Source organism: Pecten maximus, chromosome 2 (genome assembly GCF_902652985.1).
Source record: "Pecten maximus chromosome 2, xPecMax1.1, whole genome shotgun sequence".
Classification (NCBI taxonomy): domain Eukaryota; kingdom Metazoa; phylum Mollusca; class Bivalvia; order Pectinida; family Pectinidae; genus Pecten; species Pecten maximus.
Window position 1 is genome coordinate 25,569,123 of NC_047016.1, and position 13,875 is coordinate 25,582,997.

Here is a 13,875-nt window from a genome sequence, read left to right on the forward strand (position 1 = left end):
TAGCCATTTATTAGTCAAATAGTATAACTTCAAAACAAAACTATTTATGAGAGAGAGAGAGAGAGAGAGAGAGAGAGAGAGAGAGAGAGAGAGAGATGTAATGGGACCTAGTGATACTATAGGTACTACATAATCATAAGGACATAATAAAACATAGTAATATAATGTATATATACAGCACTAGTGACATCTTGGGACTCGTAAAATGGCATTATTAATTTAAAAACCGTTTGGTTTTTAAAATATAAAGTTGGATGCAATGGAGAATATTTTCATTCTCTGTAATCGATAGATTTGGATCTCCGTATATCAGCATATCAAAAGTGTAGTCTATTGGTAGATCTACAAAACATTCGTTTCTTACAATGGTATAGTTTGGACAAGGCAATAGAAAGTGTTCAGTGGTTTCATACGCTTGTCTACATGAACATACAGGGCTGTCGATAATATTACGACTAAATAGATGGGCATTTAGAGAGCTGCAATTCATCGTCAATCTAGCATGATGAACCTGATCAGAACGTTTCCCATAACTATAATAAGGAGGGACTGTCGGTGAGTGTCTGTGTAGGTATTTTTTCAGGTTACTAAGGGAGGGGCTATTTTTAATATCTGGGGGTAGTGAGTTCCACATGTCAATAGAAGAAGGGAGAAAAGAGTTTTTATAGAAGTTCGTTTTACAAAATACATTATTTAAGTTATCAGCATCGCGTGTGTTATATTGATGAAAGTCCATTCTGCGTTGAGGGAGTAAATTAGAAAAGTATGGGGGAGTGAGGTCAAAAATCATTTTGTGTACCTGAACAATTTTCTTCACTTTACGGCGATTTTGTAGAGTGTCCCATCCAGTTTCTTCATATAATTTAGCATGGCTTGTAAGTTTGGTCCCACCCGTTATAATTCTTGCAGCTTCCAGTTGAACATTTTCTAGAGATTGAGACTGTTGAATAGTAATATTATCCCAGACGATATCGCCATATTCTAGTATGGGCCTGATAAAGGAGAAGTATAAGGTTTGAAGTGAATTCCTATCTATTTTAAATCTGAAACGTCTCAATATGGCTAGTTTATTTGATGCTTTTTTAATCATATAATTTATATGTTCAGACCAAGTACCGTCATGGGAGAGGAATAGCCCTATATGTTTATGACGTTTGACCTCACTTACAGGAACGTTATTCATGAATAATGTGGGGTGGCGGGGTTTATTAATTTTCCTGCTGACTAAAAGAGATTCGTTTTTTTTCTGGGTTAAACTTAACCAACCACTGTTCAGACCATTCATATATTTTCCTTAAACAGTCATTCAACATATCAGCACAGTGAGTGGGAGTATCTACTATAGCATAAAGAGAAGTGTCGTCTGCAAATAATTTTATTGTGGTGTTGATGCCTTCAACGATATCATTAATAAAAATCAAAAAAGATAGAGGGCCTAATATTGACCCCTGGGGAACCCCAGCACTAATTTCCATCCATTCGGAAGTCTTACTATTAACAACAACTCTTTGCTTCCTATTATTTAAATAACTTTGAAACCATGATAAAAATATTCCACCGATGCCTATTTTGCGTAATTTGGAAAGTAAACCCGTATGCCAAACTCGATCGAATGCCTTACTAATATCACAAAAGATCATTCGAATTTCTTTACCTTTGTCTAGTGCTGAATAAATGTCATTAGTAATTGCAATTAACTGATTTACGGTAGAGTCGCCAGCTCTGAATCCAGACTGAGACGGTGATAATAGAGAATTTTCAGTAATAAACTTATAAAGGTACTTAAAAACATCTCTCCATTACTTTACCTACTTTTGAAATTAAAGATATTGGTCGATAGTTATTGAGAAGAGAAGGATCGTCTTTTTTAAACACAGGGGTAACATTTGCTCATTTCCATGTACTAGGAAAAGATGAAGTGGCTAAAGAATAATTAAAGATTATTTGAAGGGGATAACACAAAACTGCTGCCGCTTCCTTAAGTAGTCTTGGATTTACAAGATCAGGTCCCACTGCCTTGGAACAGTCCAGATTAGATAGGACGGAATTAATGTCATTTGTTTCAATATGGATATGAGTAAGCAAAGGTTCATTGTTTTAAGTGGGTGGAAGTTCTGCGTTAGTATCATCGACAGTGGAGTTAAGACAGAAGAATTCATTAAATGCATTGGCTATGTCAGAGTCATCGGTAAGAGTAGACGTGTTAGTATGAATGGGTGGTATATTACTCTTTTTATTAGAATTTAACATCAGTTTACCTACCGTTTTCCACCAAGTTTTCCCATGGGTTTTATTACCAAGTATTCCGCAAAGTTTATGAATGTATATATTTTTCGCACAACGTATTAAACTTACACATTTGTTCCTGACTCTTTTATACTTACTCCAATCCTCCGCAGTTCCACAGAAGAGGTTTAAAATGTTAGCATATTTAAACCCTGTGATCTTTATTATAGGTCAAGGTCATTCATTTTTTCAAACTTGACAGCCCTTTAACCGAGCATATATATTTTGCATTGATTTGTTAAAGTTTAATTGCTCCGAAATAAATTTGTGCGTGTATAAATTTGGTCTATTGTATTTGCCTTTTTTTCAAAATATCTTATTTACAAATAACTAATTTCGATGTTAGATCGATATTTATGGCCGCAATTCGTGAATTGGTGTGGGAAATCAAGCAAGAATATAAAACTTTATTTTTTTGCACGTTATGCTTGTAAATATGTCATTGATCTCTGTGTATTGAAATATTAATCTTATTATTATTTTTTATGAAATGCAATGAAAACAGAACTCTATTTTTTTTTAGTTTTGAGTTTGTCTGAAAAAAAATGTTTTGTATGAAAATAGTAAACGTTGAGCCTGGATATTCCTGTAAAGGATACATGCTTTGTTCATATTTGTAGTTGAATTATATCTTTTTCCATTCTTGTACTATCACCTTTGAATCATATACGATCTGATTAAAATAAGATTTTCTCCCTTATATGGAAAGAAAATCTTATTTATGTACCGGTGTCTTGTCAATTGTTTTCAACTGAAGAGACAGTGCTCTAATTAACATAAATGATATGATATTTTGAAGTAACGTCATATTGACATACTGACATGCCCATTGTCAAGGTTACTTTATCCTATTTTCGACCATTTTACCGGTGAGGTATTTGGATTTATTTCAAAACCATTTTTAACTTCTTTCATTTCTAGATATGTAACTTACATTACATATTTACTTGATCCAGATATGAAAAAAGTTACATTGCTTTATCATTGTGACAGGTATCCGCCAACAGTAAAGGTCGGTATTCATCAAATCAATCAGAATTATGTTGATATGTTGGTATTCACATTACGTGTTAGATTATACCTCTGATTGACGTTTCTACTTTTACTGTTGAGTATAGTATATACATCAATATTTCGTATTTTCATATTCTTTAAAATCTTGTGTTTTTGATTACTTTAAATTGAAAGTGTAACATAGATGTATATCACAAATTCACATTGGCTTTATTTTGCCTTAGTAACATATTCTGTTGAAAGTCTGTATATAATCTATGTTATTCACTTATTCTTTAAACAAGAAAATCAATCACAATTATGTTGATATGGTCTTTATTGATATTAATATTTTTTTTTAATAGTGATTCAAATTGTCACAACTTCGAAATATTTGGTGTTGATATCAAATTGACAAACAACAATGCCTATTCTGTTTTCATCATAAAAGATATAATCTGTGAGTTATGGCCATTTTCCAAAATACTGATATGAATTTTCTACATTCTCGAAAACACATACAACAAATAATTAAATGTGATTCTCAACCGGTAATATTTACGCCTTTATTTGGCGACGTAACCACATAACCATCTGTTCCGTCAAAATAAGCAATCGCGTGCTTGATTTTATATTATTGTATATACACGTTTTCCGAGAAGAATATCGACTTGCCTGCAATCAGTATGCAACTCAACCTTGGTGGGATTATAACTTTAGGTTTTTATAAGTAACCAATTTTAGGACGCTGCTATTATGGGGTTTCTTTTTCATTTTCTATACCCCGGGTACCATTTGCTGCTGCTTATATTTTCCATTACGTTAGTATTATTTGATGGTGTTGATATTTTCTATACCGTTGGCAGCATTTGATAGTGATGATGCTTTTTTTTATATCGTTGGTACTATTTGATGGTGTTGATATTTTCTATACTGTATGTAGGTGCATTGTCATGTGTTTTTGCGACAATCAGTGTATAGGCTGTCGGCGCCGTTGTATTCCAGTAAATTTACGGAATCAATGTATTTATGCTTTGAAAATGTTGTAAATAGTATTTTAATCAAACACTATGCCGAACGGCATAAAATATACTATTATATTGTAGAATTCGCATAACTTTTAGTATAAAATATATTGTAATGGGTAATCGACCGAAAATTTGTAACATAGTATTTGATTATGATGATTTTGAGATACTCTCCTTACATATATTGTTTCATATGACAAATTTACCGGTCATGATTTTTTATTAAAATTTTGAATAAATTAGTTACAAAATATGTTTGATGCACAAATGAGCTATCTATGTAGGATCAAAATTTGCTCTTTAAAAAATTAGATCATTTGACCAAAAAGAATATCATTTTGATAGTTTTTGGATGAAAAAGTGAAACCAATTTACACCTCTAATGGACAAATTTATTTTTGCCATAGCACAGATCCCTGGAACCATTGAATTTTCGACACACATTTCAAGTGTTCACTCTAAGGGTGCTAACAATAATCTTTTGGTTTTTATCAAATTGGTTCGTGGGCAGAATTCTATTGTTCGTGATAGAGGTCATTTATTCAAATATATGACCTTGACTTAAATTCAAGGTCACAAGGTCAAATTTTCTATAATCTTTACACGATTACGTCTAAATAACTAAAAAATCTAGAGACCTGGTATCAAATCAATAGCACTTCAAGGTAAAGGGCTAAGTTTGTTTAAATGTATTACTTTACTAACATTCAAGGTCACAAGGGTCAGATAGGTTGACATGTTTTAAACGACTTCTTCTCAAAGAATAAATGCTCCAAAAGCTGATATGTGTCTTGTAGCATACCGGGACAAAGGGCTACGAAAATTGTTCAAATGAATTATTTTGACATTATTTCAAAGTCGCAGGGTTCAAATATGCTGAAATCTTCAACAATTTCTCTATAATAAAGAGGCCCAACGTCCTGGTATTGGGCTCGTAGCATGTTAGGGTGAAGATGTACCTAGTTTGCTCAAATGAATAACCTTGACCTACATTCAAGGTCTTAGGGGTCAAATGTTTGACAACTTAAATTGACTTTTTAATACAATGTACCTACGATGCCCATATACCTAATGGTGGGTATGTTGCATATTTGGGTGCAGTGCTTCCAAGTTTATCTAAATGAATGACCTTTTTATGTCACAGGGATCAAACGTGATTATTTCTTTCAAAGGCTTATTCTCTATAACCAAGAAGCCTAGAGATCTGATATACTCATTAGCATGCTGATGTAAAGTGTTATCAAGTTTGTTTAAATGTATGAACTTGATTAACATTCAAGGTCACATGGAGCAAATAAACAAAACCATTTGAACAACTTCTCTATATCCAAGAGACCCATGGACCTGATATTGGGCTTGTAGCGTCCTAGGGTGAAGGGCTACCGAATTTGTTCAAATGAGGTAGCAGTGTACAGTAAAAAATGCCCAATTCTGACACAATTGGCACATGTTTTAGATATGTAAACATTGCCAGGTAACCCTACATATTACCTTTAATAAAGTATATATATTTGTAATCAGTACAACATTTGCAATTTTGATACAGCTCCGAAGGATAAGTAAACTTATTTCTTCTGTGATTTTTAGAGCTGTGAATACCATGGTAACAACTTAAAAAATTCTCTTTCTGAAACCTATTTGAAATTAAATATCTCTATCACAAAGACAGAATTAATCTTGTTTTGACATATGTTGTCAATTAAATTTCCCTGCTATCTTACCTTTACTGTTTAATTTGCTTCCATTTTTCGCTGTAGGCAAAACTAAATTTCCTGTGTAAACACATTTTCGGAACATCCGGAAATTTAAAATCCTGAACCAATTTATTGATTTTTGTTTTAACAAATGTGAAGCGTGTATGTACTACTTCATACTGAATATATCATTTTAGTGTTCATTCATTTTTCATGCATATCATAATACATGAGTTAGTTGCTTAACAATAAATCCCCCATGGCCAGGCTGCCCTACTGTAGTGTGCTACCTGAATAACCTTCACCTGCAAGGTCACAGGTGTCAAATAGTTGACATCTTAATAAACTTTTCAATAACTAAGAGACACATAGAGTTCATGTTGGGCCTGTAGATGTCTTTTTTGTTATATGCTTGGATGAAAGGCTACATGCTTTTTGTAGATGTATCCAGGGTCATTTGGGTCAAATTTGTTTCAAACAATTAAGCAAGTTCTTTTGAGAAGTCGAAAGGCTTCGAGCGATGCCACTGGGGCCTTCATATATTTTGAAGGTCATTAACGTCCAAGATATTTCACCTTATACCCACCTCTCGGACGAATGCATGAAGAGCGATGCATGCCTATTGGGCATCTTGTATCTTAATCGCTGTAAATAAATTGCTTACTGCTAATTAAAGTTTGAAATACCTATCTTGAGTTTGTGTATTATATCATAGCTGAAATATAGAATATAGTTCTTCACAGAGAGTAATATACGAACGGTAGATTATTGTACAAAACAGAGGAGTTAATAACAACTTTTTAGTTGTATGGAAAAATGGAAAATGTAGCAGATAAAGAACGACGTCTGCGTCCGTAATGAGTCTGTTAAGAAACTGATTGATGTGTGTCAAACTGATTGATGTGTGTCTACGACCAGGTGCTATGCGAAGCGTAGCCGAATCTTTTCGATTTCTCTCTCCTACACTGTTAACGAAATTCTCAGGCGCGGATCCAGGAATTTGGAAAAGGGGGGAGGGTCCCGAAATTTAGTGGTAATGCAAGCGCTGTAGGCGCAAGCCAAATTTTTTTTGGCGAGGGGTGTGGGGGCCAAAATTTCGGAAAATGAAATGATTATAGCGGGGGTGTGGGGTGGGGGTTGGGGGGGATTTGAGTATCTCTGATGACAAACAGTAAGATTTAGGCATGTAAAACTCAGTCATTTTTTCTAAACGGAGAAAACACTGCTAAAACGCGTTTTTTTAAAGGCTATTCGAAATTTCCTCATCCCAAAAAAAAGGGGGGGGGGGGGGGGGGGGTGTCCTGACCCCCAGGACCCTCCCTTTGGATCCGCTAGTGATTCTGTTGTTTCCTTCGTACTTGTTCACAACGGAAACTTGAAGACGACATTAACTGATTTTCATCGAAACGACACATAAATCTAGTGTGTGTATTTGCTTATACAACGGTGATTTCTGAGAAACGTTACTTGAAGAGAGAGATCCCCCCCCCCCCACCCCCATAATATTTATTGTTGTTGATACACCCGATTAATATAATACATTATCAGTTAATATTTTACAATTTAATTATCATATTAATTTACTATACATTAGTTGATATTGGAGTCCGTTTATCTTTACACGAGTCATACATGATCTAACCTCTCACCAGTTGAGATGTTGCCGAGTGTTTCTCTGTATATCGGAATGACATGACAAAATAGTGTGATATACGATGGAAGTTATCTGCGCGTTCGCCAACGAGACAAGTTGCACATCACATTATTAACAAGAGAAATATGACGGTTAAAATGGATCCACCAGGCATAACAACATTATAGGAAGATGTTATTGTGGATGTATGCTAAGTATATATACAGATCTTACTTAAAATGTGAAGATTTAATTATTTCTTTTGTAACATTTTTGGAGACAATATTTATAATACAGCATTGTTTAAGGCGATGATGTCTCCTGCTGTTTTATGGTAAGGAAAAAGGGTTTCGAAAAGTATAACATTATATGATTGAAAAGTAAAACGCGGAGAGTATGTCGAAATAGGAACCCTCAAGAACTAATGTTTGTGTTATTTATATTCGACACTAAATGCATTTTCTTCCGCATCCTATATGGATCCAGTATCGACAGGATGATGGTGGAATTAGTAAAAATAGAGTTGTATCGCCGACGAGCCACCGAGAAGGAGGAAGCAGCTGAGGGATGCAGTAAGATTTATTTTGGGCTCAGCTGTATCTAGTTCTAAATTTGTATTGAAAGTACATACAATTCCTGTAGGTCACCATGCATGTCATGTAGCTCTAGCTAATGTAAATTGAATCATGGACCGCGGTGCAGTATATATATTATACACTGATATATACTAGGCAGTTTCTATTTCCTTACAAAGACACGAAAAGTGAGCATGACTGTAAGGAGTCTCCACACGCCACATTATTACACCACATCGGTAACGTAACACGTGTAATCTGTATAGGTATACATTCATATCGAAAGTCACATTGTATTGCCAAGCACCACACTTTTCAAATAAAGACATGACACGCACAACATTAGAGTATGCACAAAATGAAGACAAAATATAGATTGGAATGGAGACGCCTGAAAATCAAAAGGAGAACACGACCAGGTGTTTCGTTTGGTAAGCGTCTTCTGATTAATCGAAGACACCCGTCATCAAAATATAGGTCAAAACCGGGTTATGTCATATTCTGTAAATGACCATCAGGCTATTGACAACAACGGAACCATCCGGCATGTCAACAAGCATAGAACAGGACACAGGATGATACAACAGTTCCTAAAGATATTTGAAATACATTATTAAGTAAGCAGAGTTGTTAGTACTTATAATTTAGCAAATTATTAGGTAAGTAGAGATGTGATTTGTTACAATGTAGTACATTATTAGGTAAGTAGAGATGTGATTTGTTACAATGTAGGACATTATCAGGTAAGTAGAGATGTCAGTAGTTAAATGTAGTACAGTATTAGGGATGTAGAGATGTAAGTAGTTACAATGTAGTACATTATCAGGTAAGTAGATATGTCTGTAGTTAAATGTAGTACAGTATTAGGGATGTAGAGATGTAAGTAGTTACAATGTAGTACATTATTAGGTTCGTAGTGATGTAAGTAGTTACAATTTAGTACATTATTAGGTAAGTAGCGATGCCAGTAGTTACAATGTAGTACACTATAAGGTTGGAGAGATGTCAGTATTTACTTACATCTCTACTTACCTGATAATGTACTACATTATTACTACTGCCGTGTCTTCTTACGTACTAATGTACTATATCTTAACTATGGACATCTCTTCTCACATAATATTGTTCTTTATCGTAACTACGGACACTCCAATTTTCCTAATAATGTACTACTTTGTAACTACTGACACACCTTTTTAACTAATAATGTACTACTTTGTAACTACTGACACTCCTTTTTAACTAATAATGTACTACTTTGTAACTACAAAAACTCCTATTTAACTAATAGAGTTACTTATTGTAGCTAAGGACATTTCAATTTACCTAATAGTGTTTATAGTAACTAGAGGCATTTTTATTAACATAAAAGAGTGGTATATCCTTTACTATGGACAATATTAATTTATTAAATAGAATTACATATTGAAGTAAGGACATGTATACTAGGGAAATCGATAATACAATCAATGTAACTACAGACATTTCTATATACATATTGTAACTTTAAATGTATTTTTTGTAAATACGGATATTTCTATTAAACTTATATACATATATTTACTTTTCGTTGCATCTACTAACTTATTGTAACTATGGATAATTTTTATAACCCCACAACGAAGTTATGGGGGTATACTGGAATCAGATTGTCTGTCCGTGCGTCCGTGCGTCCGTGCGTCCGTGCGTTTGTCCGCCACATTTTGTCCGGACAACTCCTCCTAAACCGATGATCATGTGTAGATGTTCATCTAACTTTCTTTTTCTCAAAATTATTGTTGCTATGGCAACTGGTCACTATAAACAGGTTTCCCGATAAGAACCATAACTTTAAGTTTGTCCGGACAACTCCTCCTAAACCGAAGGGTCGATTTCAATGAAAGTTCACACACATATAGAGGACCATGTGTAGATGTGCATGCAATTTTCTTTTTCTCAAAAATATGGTTGCTATGGCAACTGGTCACTATATTACTGGGTTATATTAGTTAGCTTCTAATTAACAGTTCCAATTCACCATTGACTCATGCAGATTGCGGGGTTATTAGTCATCCATCCTGGCGATAGTTCTATATGTTATCTGTTAATGAATTAGTAATACAATATAATTGCTGTAGTGGTTTGTATGTAATTGCAACACAATATTCCATTTTTAAGAAGTTATAAATAATAGTGTTATATAATACTACTGATAGGTATAATACTGTAGTGTAATGCTATTTCTATATGGCGTATTTGTTTACAAGGTAATCTTCTATTACGATTACTGTAAGTAGGGGAGTTTTCATCTCTTGAAGGAAAAGTTTTAAATTTTCCAAATTTAACCAGAAAAGAAAAGTTATGTCCCCTTTGTGTCAATAGTATATTAATAGTTGCAGTTCTCGGTATTGTATTTTTCTGTTCTTATTACACACCGTGTGTACTGAAATTTAAATTCTTTTAAATAGTGAGGGACGCTGATTATCGCGCGTGTATGTAAGTAAACAGCTAAGATAAAGGTGGTCGTTCTAATCTTCTAAGTTGGTATAGGTGGAACAGGTATAGTAACTTCTTTATTAAAAATCTGAATTCAAGGTGAGCACACCGAGACTAATGTTGTGTCATTGGCAGGGTCTGAATGAAATTCCCAGTAATCTTTAGATCTGCCATCACGTCATCACGATTCCTTTAAAACAATTGTTTATTTTTTTCTTCGTCAAATTATACTTTGAATAACAGAACGCGTTGCAATATAAATAAACCCCCTTATCAAACACAAATCAAAAAAACAAAACAAACAAAAAACATGTGGTGTAGACTCTATTATCGTTATGCGATATTTTCATTGTCCCGATGGGAACTGTGACGTAAATTTATGGATATATTGCCATTATACATTTTTCATTGTCTTGTTGGGAACTGTAGATACTTACATATCTACGGTTATGTTATATCTTTGATCTCGAGCAAACGAATATTTGAAGATGTCTTTGAATTTTATCTGATTGGTATGACTGGAAAAAAAATAGAATGCAATGATTATTTTTAGAATCTAACTCCTGCAATTATAGGTGGGCTCTCATGTCAGCTGAGCGGCACTCATTACGTATAAAGCCAATCCACACCATATTCCACCACATTCTTCTTGCGAGGCTGATGTTGGTTCCCATTTCCGTTTAAGTAACTGGTTTCTAGTTCCATTTATCTTAAACGGAACTCGAAAGTAGGACAAGGTCCCGTAAAGTTTATATCTGACTGATAACTGTCTTTGCTCTCATTGACATATAATTTCTTTTTCAGATTTTGGTCTCATATTGAGATAAAGTATCAAGAAAACATGTATTTTCTTTAAGGAATTTGGGAACTAATTCTGGTTCCTAGTTCCGTTTTACTTAAAAGGAACTCGTAACTAGTTCGTAGTTATCTTAAACTGAAATCGGAACTGGTTCCTAGTTTTTGTAAACGGAACTCGAAACTGGTTCCTAGCTCTGTTTTACTTAAACGGAACTCGGAACTGGTTTCTAGTTCCATTTTTCTTAAACGGAACAGTGAACTAGGACCAAGTCCCGTAAAGTTTATACATAACTAATAACTGCCTTTGCACCAATTTTCTTTTAAGAATTTGGGAACTAATTCCTATTTCCGTTTTTCTTAAACGGAACTCGGAACTGGTTCCTAGATCCGTTTTACTTAAAAGGAAATCGGAACTGCTTCCGAGTTCCGTTTATCTTATCAACTTCAGCATCCCCGTAAATACTTGCCATCAACCAAAGAAACATCAATTACAGAAGATGTATTTATTGTTTGGCGCAAAATGTGACAAGACTGAGGAAACCTCTAAAACGATCAACTATGTCCAGATCGGCTACATGAAATTCTGCAGAGTTTATTATTTTTCTATTACATCTGCGAGGAACTGAACACGCGACTTATTTGTTACGGTCGAATGCTTCTCCGGGATTGAAGGCATTCGGCTGGTTTTTGACTAGGGTTACATGTAAGTTATGCATTAAATACATTTCTTATTCATGAAACCACTCAGTGCCAAGGTTCCACAGCGGTATAGTTACCGATCACTTCTCTGATTGAAGTTATCTATGTAGACATCTCAATTGTCGCAGACCTGTTGATAATTAAAAAGATTACGATTACGACACACAAGCACTGATTTATCAATGCTAACGTTTAGAATAATGTGTGTTTAAAATTACATGTAGGCGTCAATAATTTAGTATTTTTCAACCGAATTCAAGCGGCAGAATAACCAACATGACAGTATCACAGATAAAACATATGTTATATATATATAAGTTACAGCGTTACGTGACATAGACATTATAAACACGATATCTTTTAAAAACAGATAACATTTAGTCAAGAAAAAAAAAGAAAACAAACTAGTGTACATTTAAAGGTACATTCAAGTTCACGGTCATATCTTTTAGCACTTCTTACACCATAATAAATAATGCTGAAGTTTCTTGATTAATCGTTTGTGGAATTATACTTTCCGAATCTTTACACTGAAGAACGAAACTATTTTATTTATTGTAAAATACTAATCTTTCTTCTCATTCTCATTCATTTTGTGTTAGACACTTTCGGTTGAAATACCATTATTCGCGATACATATTTGTACACATTTTTCAATTGCCTGTGGGCTGCAAGCTTTACTCAAACCTACATGAGTAAAAGATCTTGGCGTGTGGTTACATGGTGCAGTATGACTTGTAATGCCTGTATCTACGAACACTACCGTATATCTGACACTGTATTGTAAATGTTGCTGTTAAACAAAAGCTGTAACCAAGGTTTATTGATTGCCGCGGTGTGATCTAGTCTAAAAAGTAACCAACAAGATTCACGTGTCACAATGTCATTCAGTGTCCTTAACGGGACAAAGCTTGACAAAAAGCTTCATAGCGATCACCAAATAATTGCAGGTGCAACAAATGTCACCGCCTCAGACATTTTGTTTTTGGTAAAATTCAAACTGCCGTTAGTTATATATGCACATTAACTATTATAGTGCGATCAGGATAGCCTGTCGTGTTAAACATTGATTGGCATATTGATTGAAGACGAGTCGATAATCATTTAGGGACATATGTGCATTGCATAGTGTTGATATATAGCAGTTGAAAATGATGCACAAAACTGTCCACATAGATAAATCAGCTATTAGGGCTAAGTGGTGACACAGTTATGAGTTCGAATCCCGTAGTGTAGCTTTTCCCATTATAACATTTTTTACTTGCTTCATATGTAAGCCATAGTTTGTTTTTTTATTTTTACATTTATGTTTCAATTCTACTTTATTTAATGTCATATTTCTTGCAGCTTGACAATTCAACTAAACTATTATTGACATATCAAGCAACTTTCAACGAGATACCCCAACGACCGATACCATTCCGTTTTACAAATTTTGATAATCAAAATCTATAAATACGTTTGATAACGTTAACAATCCAATGTTATTAAATATATAATAATCAACCACTGCATCTGTTATTATTGTTATTATTATTTTACATTTTACCTGTGTGTATAGGCACATTGAGCGTGTGACACAGAGTTTGGTTTGGTTTGTTTTTGTTTAACGTCCTATTAACAGCCAGGGTCATTTAAGGACGTGCCAGGTTTTGGAGGTGGGGGAAAGCCGGAGTACCCGGAGAAAAACCACC